We start from the raw sequence: 8,642 nt of genomic DNA on the forward strand, positions 1-8,642 counted from the left end.
ACCTCTGCCATCATGCCTCCTTCGTCACTATGGACTTTAACCCTCTGCATCATAAACTCAAATAAGATGCCTTGGTCACAGTGTTTCACCACAGCAACAGAAAAGGAACAAATACACCTTCTGTTAAATTCAGAATATGCTGTTTCTGTATGGGATTTTCCTATTTGTACTTAAAAAACTGTCAGCCTTAAATGTGACTTCCTTCCACAAATATTTATTAGCCATCTGCTGCATGCCATGTACTAGACGAAGTGTGAGAAATACAACGGAGATTAAAGGCAGCATTTTGCCCTCTCTCAGCTTTCAATTTACCAGGATAATATAACACATAAGGGAATCAACAGGCAAAATCATTTTCATGGACATGTTAGGTGGAGAATGCACTATGCACATAGACTTGCCCACATCCCTGGTCTGTCCATCATCTGCCAGTAAAAACCCTTCCTTCTCCCTTCAGACTTCGTCAGGTGCACTCTGGGAAAAGAATCCTTTCCAGGATTAGAACCACAGTTTCAGAACTCAATATTAAGATAATAGTTTGCTCTGGGAGAAAACATTAGGCATGGAAAATTTAGACGGGGTTCTCTGAGAAACCAATCCAGGAATAGACAGGTGAACTAACACCTGAAGAATGGAGAGAGTCAGGGTAGATAGCAAAGAACTTTGTAGGTTGTACGAACAGCAAGGTTCACCTTGTGTCTTTGGCTTGATGAACTCAGAAAACTGAAATAAGGCCAGTGTTGTAAAATATGAGGTTGGAGATACAAGCAAGGGCAAGATTACATAGGGAATTTTAGAGCACAGTCAGCCCCTTGGGGTGGGATCTAATCCTGCAACCATTTTGTGTTTCATTTCATGGAGATGGAAGATAGTTACATGCATAGTATTGTACAGTGTGTACAGGAATGACAGATGTTCAAAGTCCTAAGTGAGCCATTTGTTCAAATAATTGGAGAATTTCAATGAAATTGTAATTTAATGTGTGAAAAATTACAGACCAAAGATTTGACTTCTGCAGAAACTAGATTGTTTGTTAATTTTAGGATGAGATGCTGAAATGTCAAAAACTACTTAGGTATTGTTACTAGGAATGAAAACCTGAGGACGGGAGGACATGTGACCGGCCCTCTGCCCCCTCAAAGGTACTGCCAGTCTTTACAGGAAAATGGTTGAGGTCAGGCATGGTGGCGAACGCCTTGAAATCCCAGCATGCCACAGATCGGAGAGAGACTGAGGCCAGCTTGGTCCACATTGTGAGCTCCTGGGGCTACAGAGAGACCATGTCTCTCTCTCTCTCCTCTCTCTCTCTCTCTCTCTCTCTCTCTCTCTCTCACACACACACACACACACAGAATGTGATTGAGGAAAGTGTTACTGTTCCAGTGTCCACAATGAATCCCAGTCCAACACAGTTCTTTAAATTTACCTAGTTTTATGGGGGAAAACATTGCCTTCACCTTCCACTATTTGGATCCTAGTTTCTTAATATGTAAAATGTTAGACTATTTAAAATCAATTCAGTATCTTAAATGTTTTAATCTGTTGTTTTCTTTGTATATTTTATGCACTTAAGCAAAACATGATTTAATGTGTTTGGAAACCCTCATAATTATGTAGAATAATTTCAGAAAGTATTTTCATTGACCACCCTGTGTGCATCACTTAGCTTGGAGTTTTAGATGGGATCTAGTACATTCTCTTTCATAACTTACTTTATTGAAACCTGAAATTGTCAGGTACCTTTTGTCTAGCACACAGTGAAGATAGCTCCAAGAGCAATTTTCTATAAAGAAATAAGAAACTTTTTCTTCTGCCAAACTTTCTTATGCCTGCTGCTCTTGAAAGCTATTTGTACAGGAAAAAATACTCTATAAACACAGATATAAAAAGCAACAGCTGCCCCTGTCCAAGTTCCCATCACATGTGACCTGGTTTTCCAATTCTCTGTGATGTCTGGACCCTTGTTTCCCAGCAAGAGCCCAAACAAACTGCTTTCAAGAGTCTTCATCTAGGTCTGTTTGCAAACCATACCCAGTTTGCCCATTAGGTAGACATCTGGCATGGGGATCACAGCACAGCTTCCTCCTGCTCCTTCGATCTAAGGCAGGGATCAAGCTGTCCTTTGTCAGAACTCATCTGAAGACGCAGAGGTCAGCATCAAGTGGAATAAATGGACTTGTTTCTGACACTAGAACTAAACAGAAAATGTCTGGGGGACATTTGATGGCCTGAAGCTGATTCAGTTTTCTGGAAAAAGGCAGTGCAGTAATACACTGAATGTCCTTGGAAGACTATAGAGGGGGAAAGAGTGACTATATCGTATGTATGTATGTGCACATGCATGTAACCAGGGGGGGGGAGAGAATGAGCATGTAATTAATATCCAGTGTTGTGCACTACCAACGATTCATTCTTCAGTGATTCCCATTTTCCTTCAACTTCTTAGTGTCCTTTTAAATGGAGATATTTTTTGAAAAAAACAACACGGACTCGTCAGTCTGTGTTGGTGTGTCATTTGTACTTGGTCTTTGCTGGAGTCATTTATTGAAGCTACTTCCTGACCTTTCGAATAAAATCAATACTTTCAGCACTAAATTAGAAATATTGAGTAAGGATGCCTCTGTACACTGAAAATATCTGCGGCTATTCTTTGTGTGTTTACAGAAATTATGAAGCTTATGCTGGAATTTAAGGAAACTTAAAACACTGAAATGGAAATATTATTTAAATCAGTTTATTATAACTGAGGAGCTCAAACTTAGTGATTATAACAACATCCATTAATTTAGTTTGTAGTTCTGTGGAACTTTAAGCTGATTTCATCTTTTAGGTTTTCAGACCATGGGCAGGCACCACGTGTGGCCAGATGCATGTCACCTAAGCAGGTCTTACACCAAGCTCTACCTGCCGGTCAGAGACCATGATTGTGAGATTGGTGCATGTTTCTTTCCACTTCCAGCAGGCTTGCCCAAATACATGCATATGTTCTCAAAAGGCTAAGCAGCTGCCTTTACTTTAAGCTACTAGCCCTAAACAAGGAATAGGCTGGACTCAATTTGCAGGTGGGACACTGGACCCCAAGACATCAGAAGAGCTCTGTACTGACCTGGCAGGGATGTCCCTGCTTAGGACGGTCACGTGACAGCCTACCTCACAAATCAATATGCAACCATGTTTGCTAATTTGCACATATTTCACTGATTTTTTTTTACAAGTACCCAGTAGTTAAATGTCACTTTCCTGTTTCAGGGTTGAGGATACTGAAATTTGGAGACACCAAGTGACTTGTCTAACTGCTCATATTAGAAGCAGACCAACTTGCTCTGAACCAGGATTTATGTGACCCAAACGTGTGTATTTAATTCTTAGTTCATGCTTTCAAATTCTTTTATTAGTTTCATCCTTTTTCCTTTCAGATCAAAATTTTTTACAATTTTATTAGCACAGTCTGCCTATTCTCCCTTGCCAAATAAAAGGAAACAGATTTTGCCACAAATAAAACACATTTTAGCTTTATTAAGTAAAACCTAAATGATAATCAATACTATAGATTTACTTAACATTATAATCATTTGTTAGGTTGGGGTGTAGGTCAGTGTTAAAGTCTGTCATTAACATGAACAAGACTACCTTTGTCATACAGTATCACCTCCACGGAAACAAAACAAGGGGTGTTGGGAGATGGCTCAGTCTGTAAAGCGCTTGCCTCCCCGACATGAGGACCTATATTTGAATTCCTAGTACCTGTGTAAAACCCCGGGAACAGTAGTGAACACCTGTAAACCAGCACTGGGTAAGTGGAGGCAGGAGGATCTGTGGGGCTCATGGATCAGCCAGTCTAGCTGATCAACAAGATACGGGTTCAGTCAGAGACTGCCTCAACAAAATAAGATAAAGGGGTCAAAGATAAAGTTCAGTGGTTAAGCGCACTTCCTGCTCTTTCAGATGACCTGAGTTTAGTTCCCAGCACATGGGTCTGATGGCTCACAACAGTCTGCTGCTGGAGCTGCAGGAGTGGTGGGTTGAATCCAGCCTGGTGAGTTGAAAGCAAGCACTGCTTGCTTTCCTAGATTTGGGGGGAATGCACGTATATATTTGACCAAGTTTGCTGGAAAATGAAAGAAATGTACTCCAGTCAGATGGACCTTGGAATCCAATTCACTCTTCTGCCCACACACATATGGCGTGCAAACATACACACACACACACACACATACACACACACACACACACAAACATAAACAAAAATTTAAAACAAATCTTTTTATGAATCAGTTATTTAGGTTTTTGATATGAAATTTAGAACACAATTCTGTGGAGATACATGCTGTTTATCAGAGCAGAGAGCATAGGTAGCCCTTAAACTGAGGAACGGCTTTGAACTTTGGCAAAATTTGTGAGCCCACAGCTTTCTGATCAACCTTGTGCTACTCTGGACTCTTGTATTTCTCTTTCTTTTTATGGAAGATCTGCCTTTGTGGTGACATGCTTCCAAAGTTTCTTCTTGAAGTGTTAGTGAGGTGGTAGAGATTTTCACCTTGCTGATACTGACTCTCATGGAAGTGTCAAGGACAAATTTCTGCACAGAGGAACTCTGTTGAAGGCAAGATGTCCAATCATAAGTAACAAGCCACTGGCTGGCCACTTCAGGAAAACCACTCCCTGCTGCCCAGGGAGGATGATCAGGATAGTCCTGGGGAGGATGATAAGGAGGTTCCAGGAATGATCATGAAGGTCCCAGGAGGATGATCAGGATAGTCCTGGGGAGGATGATAAGGAAGACCCCTGGGATGACACAGGTGCACAGGTTTCTCACGGGCTTCCCATGGTAACTCAGCACCTTCTGAGGCTGGCCTCTGGTAGGGTAATACCTAGGCATTTGGGGAAGCTTAACGACCCAGTTGCCACCATTCTTGTCCCCAACAACTGGTTTTGTGACCATAGCAAAACCTTTTTTCTCTCTCTTTTTAACCTTGGATTTAGCAGCTGAGAGCTGCTTTTTGTGCAGAGCTTTTCTCCGTAGCAGGCCGGGAGTGTCTGCCCATTCCTCTAACCAGGACCAGGTTTCGGCTGCGGTGAGGCCTCCGCTTCTCAGCTTTGCAGCTTTAAGGTCTCCCTTTACAGCCTTGCATGCAGTGGCATCCCCAGGCTGGCATCAGGGTTCTCGGCCTTTCACCCGTCATCTTGCAAGATGGAAAAGTGATTAAAAAAAACAAATCTTAAAGGGGGAGAGTAACTGAGGAAAACATTCATCGTCAGCCTCTAGCCTCCACAGACACTCACACACATGTGAATGTGCAGCCACACAAACTTGCATACACACACACACACACACACACACACACACACACAAGTGCAAACACAAATAATATAAAAACAAAACAAAACTTTTTATTAGTTTCCAGTCATAAACGCAGTGGAAACGGAGAGAGGGTGTGGAGGGAGAGTGGCATTTAAAGCTTTCAGACACAGAAAGGAGGAAGAGAACCAGGAGCGTGAACGTTCTAGAGATGTGTAATGTGGTGGCCTCCTGTACGTTGACTCCTGATGGGAAGATCCTGCAGGGTGAGTGTTTCCTGTGTGATAGAATTTGAAGGCCATGTTCTGCAAAGAAGAGCATTCAAGTCTGAGGCCCCCTCATGGCTGACCATAATTTGCAATTGGGATGTAATTTTACTTCTCCAGCCATGGATTTCAAGTCCTATAATTGAAGGGTTTTAGAGTTGTAAGAAATCCTATATAAAAAATAATCCCTGTTTCTTGATTATTGCACATGGACCTCTGAAGCTTGGGCCTAGGGCTGAAATTTAACCTGCCTGTTTTGGGACCCTGCTAATTGGAACAAAGTACTTCCCTTCCCGGCATTCAAGCTGCCAGCCTTCACCATGAATAAAATGCTGCATGGGGCTGCCAAAGGGAATATCTATCTTAACTATCTTAAATAACCATGAGGGCAGCCTTCGTGTTGAGTTTAATGGTCTATTCTCATTGTCCCTAGCAAAATGCAGGAGGGACCCACTACCTTTATGGTCTGCCTTTAAACTGTGGATTACCACAACTGTCATTTCCTGTTCATTGAGTTCACACCTGTGGAGACAGCAGCATGTGTTAGCCTCATGAAAACATGTGATGGTCACGGGTTGTGAGGAACATGCTCTGCCCATATCTGCTGGTCAGGAGGAACAAGTACGGGGCAGGCCTCACTGGGGCCTTGCACTTAGGGAGACATTGGTCAGACAGCTCTGGTTTAGGCTTCAGGAGAAACACTCCACGTCTTGGCATAACGTTTCTTACCAGCTCTCTCATTGCCAGAGGAACAAGGTCTGTGCATCCCACATGAATTTTTGAGTCCAGGGTAGAGGCAAGAGAGACTGTTTTTAGTGGGCTGCTGTACAAGGTGAAAGACACAAAGAATCCTCATGCCCAGTGGGTGCTGAGCGGGCTGCTCAGGACTGGGATCTCACACAATGCTGGGAACCAGAAATTATTTAGTAAGAATATCTGTCTGTGGGCTTTGTGTTCAGGGAAGCTCTCACCCAGGAATGTGTAGCATAGCTGACATCAAGAAAGTTCACAGTGTCCAAATATGGTCTATTTGGACCCGAGAAATGTAAACAAATTCTCTTACAAGCATTATCTTTATAACTCTGTCTTTACTACTCCAGTCCCCACTAAGGCTGAGTTAGGTATCATCTATGGGCTAGTATTCTAGTATACAACTTGCTTTTATAATCTAATGCTACTCTTCTTCTGGCAGGGCATTAGGCTGTTAGCATGCCAAAAAGAGGTGCTGTGTTTATTCTAAGTTTTGTAGGAATGCTTTCCAAATTCAAACACGTCCTCACTGATGACAGTAATGAAAATAATTGCTACTGTCCTGTTCTGCCCAGCTGCTATGAGAGAGTGAAGACCTGGTGGCCTTAGCTGCTTTCTCAGGTCTGGTGGCCAGAACTGAAAATCAGGCTGTTCAAGGTTTTTTTGCATTTATGTCTCTGTCTCGTGGACGGCTGGCTTTTTGCTGTATCCTCATATGCTCTTTGTTTTGTAAGAAAGTACCATTTCTGCCTCTGTCTGTGTCCTGATGACATTTTTCTTCTAAGAGTTCTAATCATTAGCCCCACCCTGAAGATCTCACTTTAATTTAATACCCTTTTTAAAAACATCTGTAGATCTAGCTACATTCTGAGATACTGGAAACACAATTCAGTCCGCAGCAATAACCATTCTTCATTTCTGCCACATATGATTCCAATCATTTTATATGAAGCACTTTCAGGGTTTCTCAAACTCAACACTACGGGCATTTGTACCAAATAACTCCTTGGGAAGAGCAGCGGGGGGGCATGGCTTGGAGGCTGCCCTATGTGCTTAATATGTTAGTGCCATCCCTGTCCACCACCTGTTATATGCCAGTAGTACTTGCTCCTCAGGTGTAAAAATAGTTGTCTACAGACTTTTTTCACACTTCCCCTAGGGGATAACCTGCCCTATTGAGAACCATTAGTTAAATGTAATCTTATCCAGCATGTATAAGGTAACGGTCATTATCTCCACTCTATAAATGAGGTTACTAAGACTAAGAGAGACTAAAGGGCAGGCCTAGGTCACATATCGATTGAGTGGCAAATCATTTGAACCTATTTGTTTTCTCATGACATTAAAACTCTTCAACTTCACCTCTTCTGGAAACATGGTGTTAAAAATAATCAGTAACTAATGTGGTGGTCTTCTCTCCTACTCTTTGTGAAAATCCAACCCAAAATGTATTTGTAACTTCTTCAAACAATGAAAGCATTGCAGATTGTCAACACAACACTCTCCCAGCCCCACCCTTCAGTCACTAACACCGCGGCCTCCACTGAAGGACACATATTAAGAACAATAGACTGTAAATCTTAGCTTACCTATGTATGCACTCCTGAAATGTATGATACTCCATTTTAAAGATAAAAATAAAATCCACAAAGATAACTAGAGATATTGCTTTTGACGACAAAAAGAATTGGGTCCTCAATTAAGATTTAAATTCTGCTTTGGGAGAGATTATATAAAAATGAAAAACACTTGTCCACGTACTCTACACAATTTGACAACTGCAGAGTAATGCTGAGTTTTTCTTAAGAGCCCGTGTGTTCATCAAATCTTACCTGCAGTTCCAATAACCTCCAGAAAGGAGAGCAGTCTTAGTGATTGAGCAGCAGTGTGAGCTGCAGTGGTGTGGGAGGGATCCCGTCCTAATTCTTGAAGTCTTTGCTTCCCTACTGTGAAGCCCAAGAGTTGATTAACTTTATCTTCACATACCAATACATGTTGCATTGCCCATAAAAACAGTCAGCTCTAATATAAATCCAACACTAGTATTTAATTCCTTGACCTTCCATGTCAGAGATTCCCAGAAGTAAGCTGCATGCTCTGTGAAGTGTCTTTTTTTATTGGCTCTAAATTTACCCTCTGATCACTTTGCAGCTCCCAAACTCATCCTGTTATGAGACAACATAAAAAAGGACTTCCAGAGACCTTCGTGTTGTGGAACATCTTTATCTATCCTACTCTGACTGTTTACTCTGCCCCAACTCTTCCATATTGTAACAAATCTCCAGGTGAAAGGTATGGCACTTTGAAATCAGAGCCAAAACTGATGA

The 8,642-nt window shown here is 41.9% G+C and overlaps 1 pseudogene; it reads right to left on the reverse strand.

The window, feature by feature from the left end:
• Positions 1 to 4,299: 4,299 nt before the first annotated feature.
• Positions 4,300 to 8,316, reverse strand: LOC115067928 (annotated as a pseudogene).
• Positions 8,317 to 8,642: the final 326 nt, after the last annotated feature.

This window comes from Nannospalax galili, unplaced genomic scaffold, assembly GCF_000622305.1.
Source record: "Nannospalax galili isolate Female #2095 unplaced genomic scaffold, S.galili_v1.0 scaffold927, whole genome shotgun sequence".
In the NCBI taxonomy this organism is placed as follows: Eukaryota; Metazoa; Chordata; class Mammalia; order Rodentia; family Spalacidae; genus Nannospalax; species Nannospalax galili.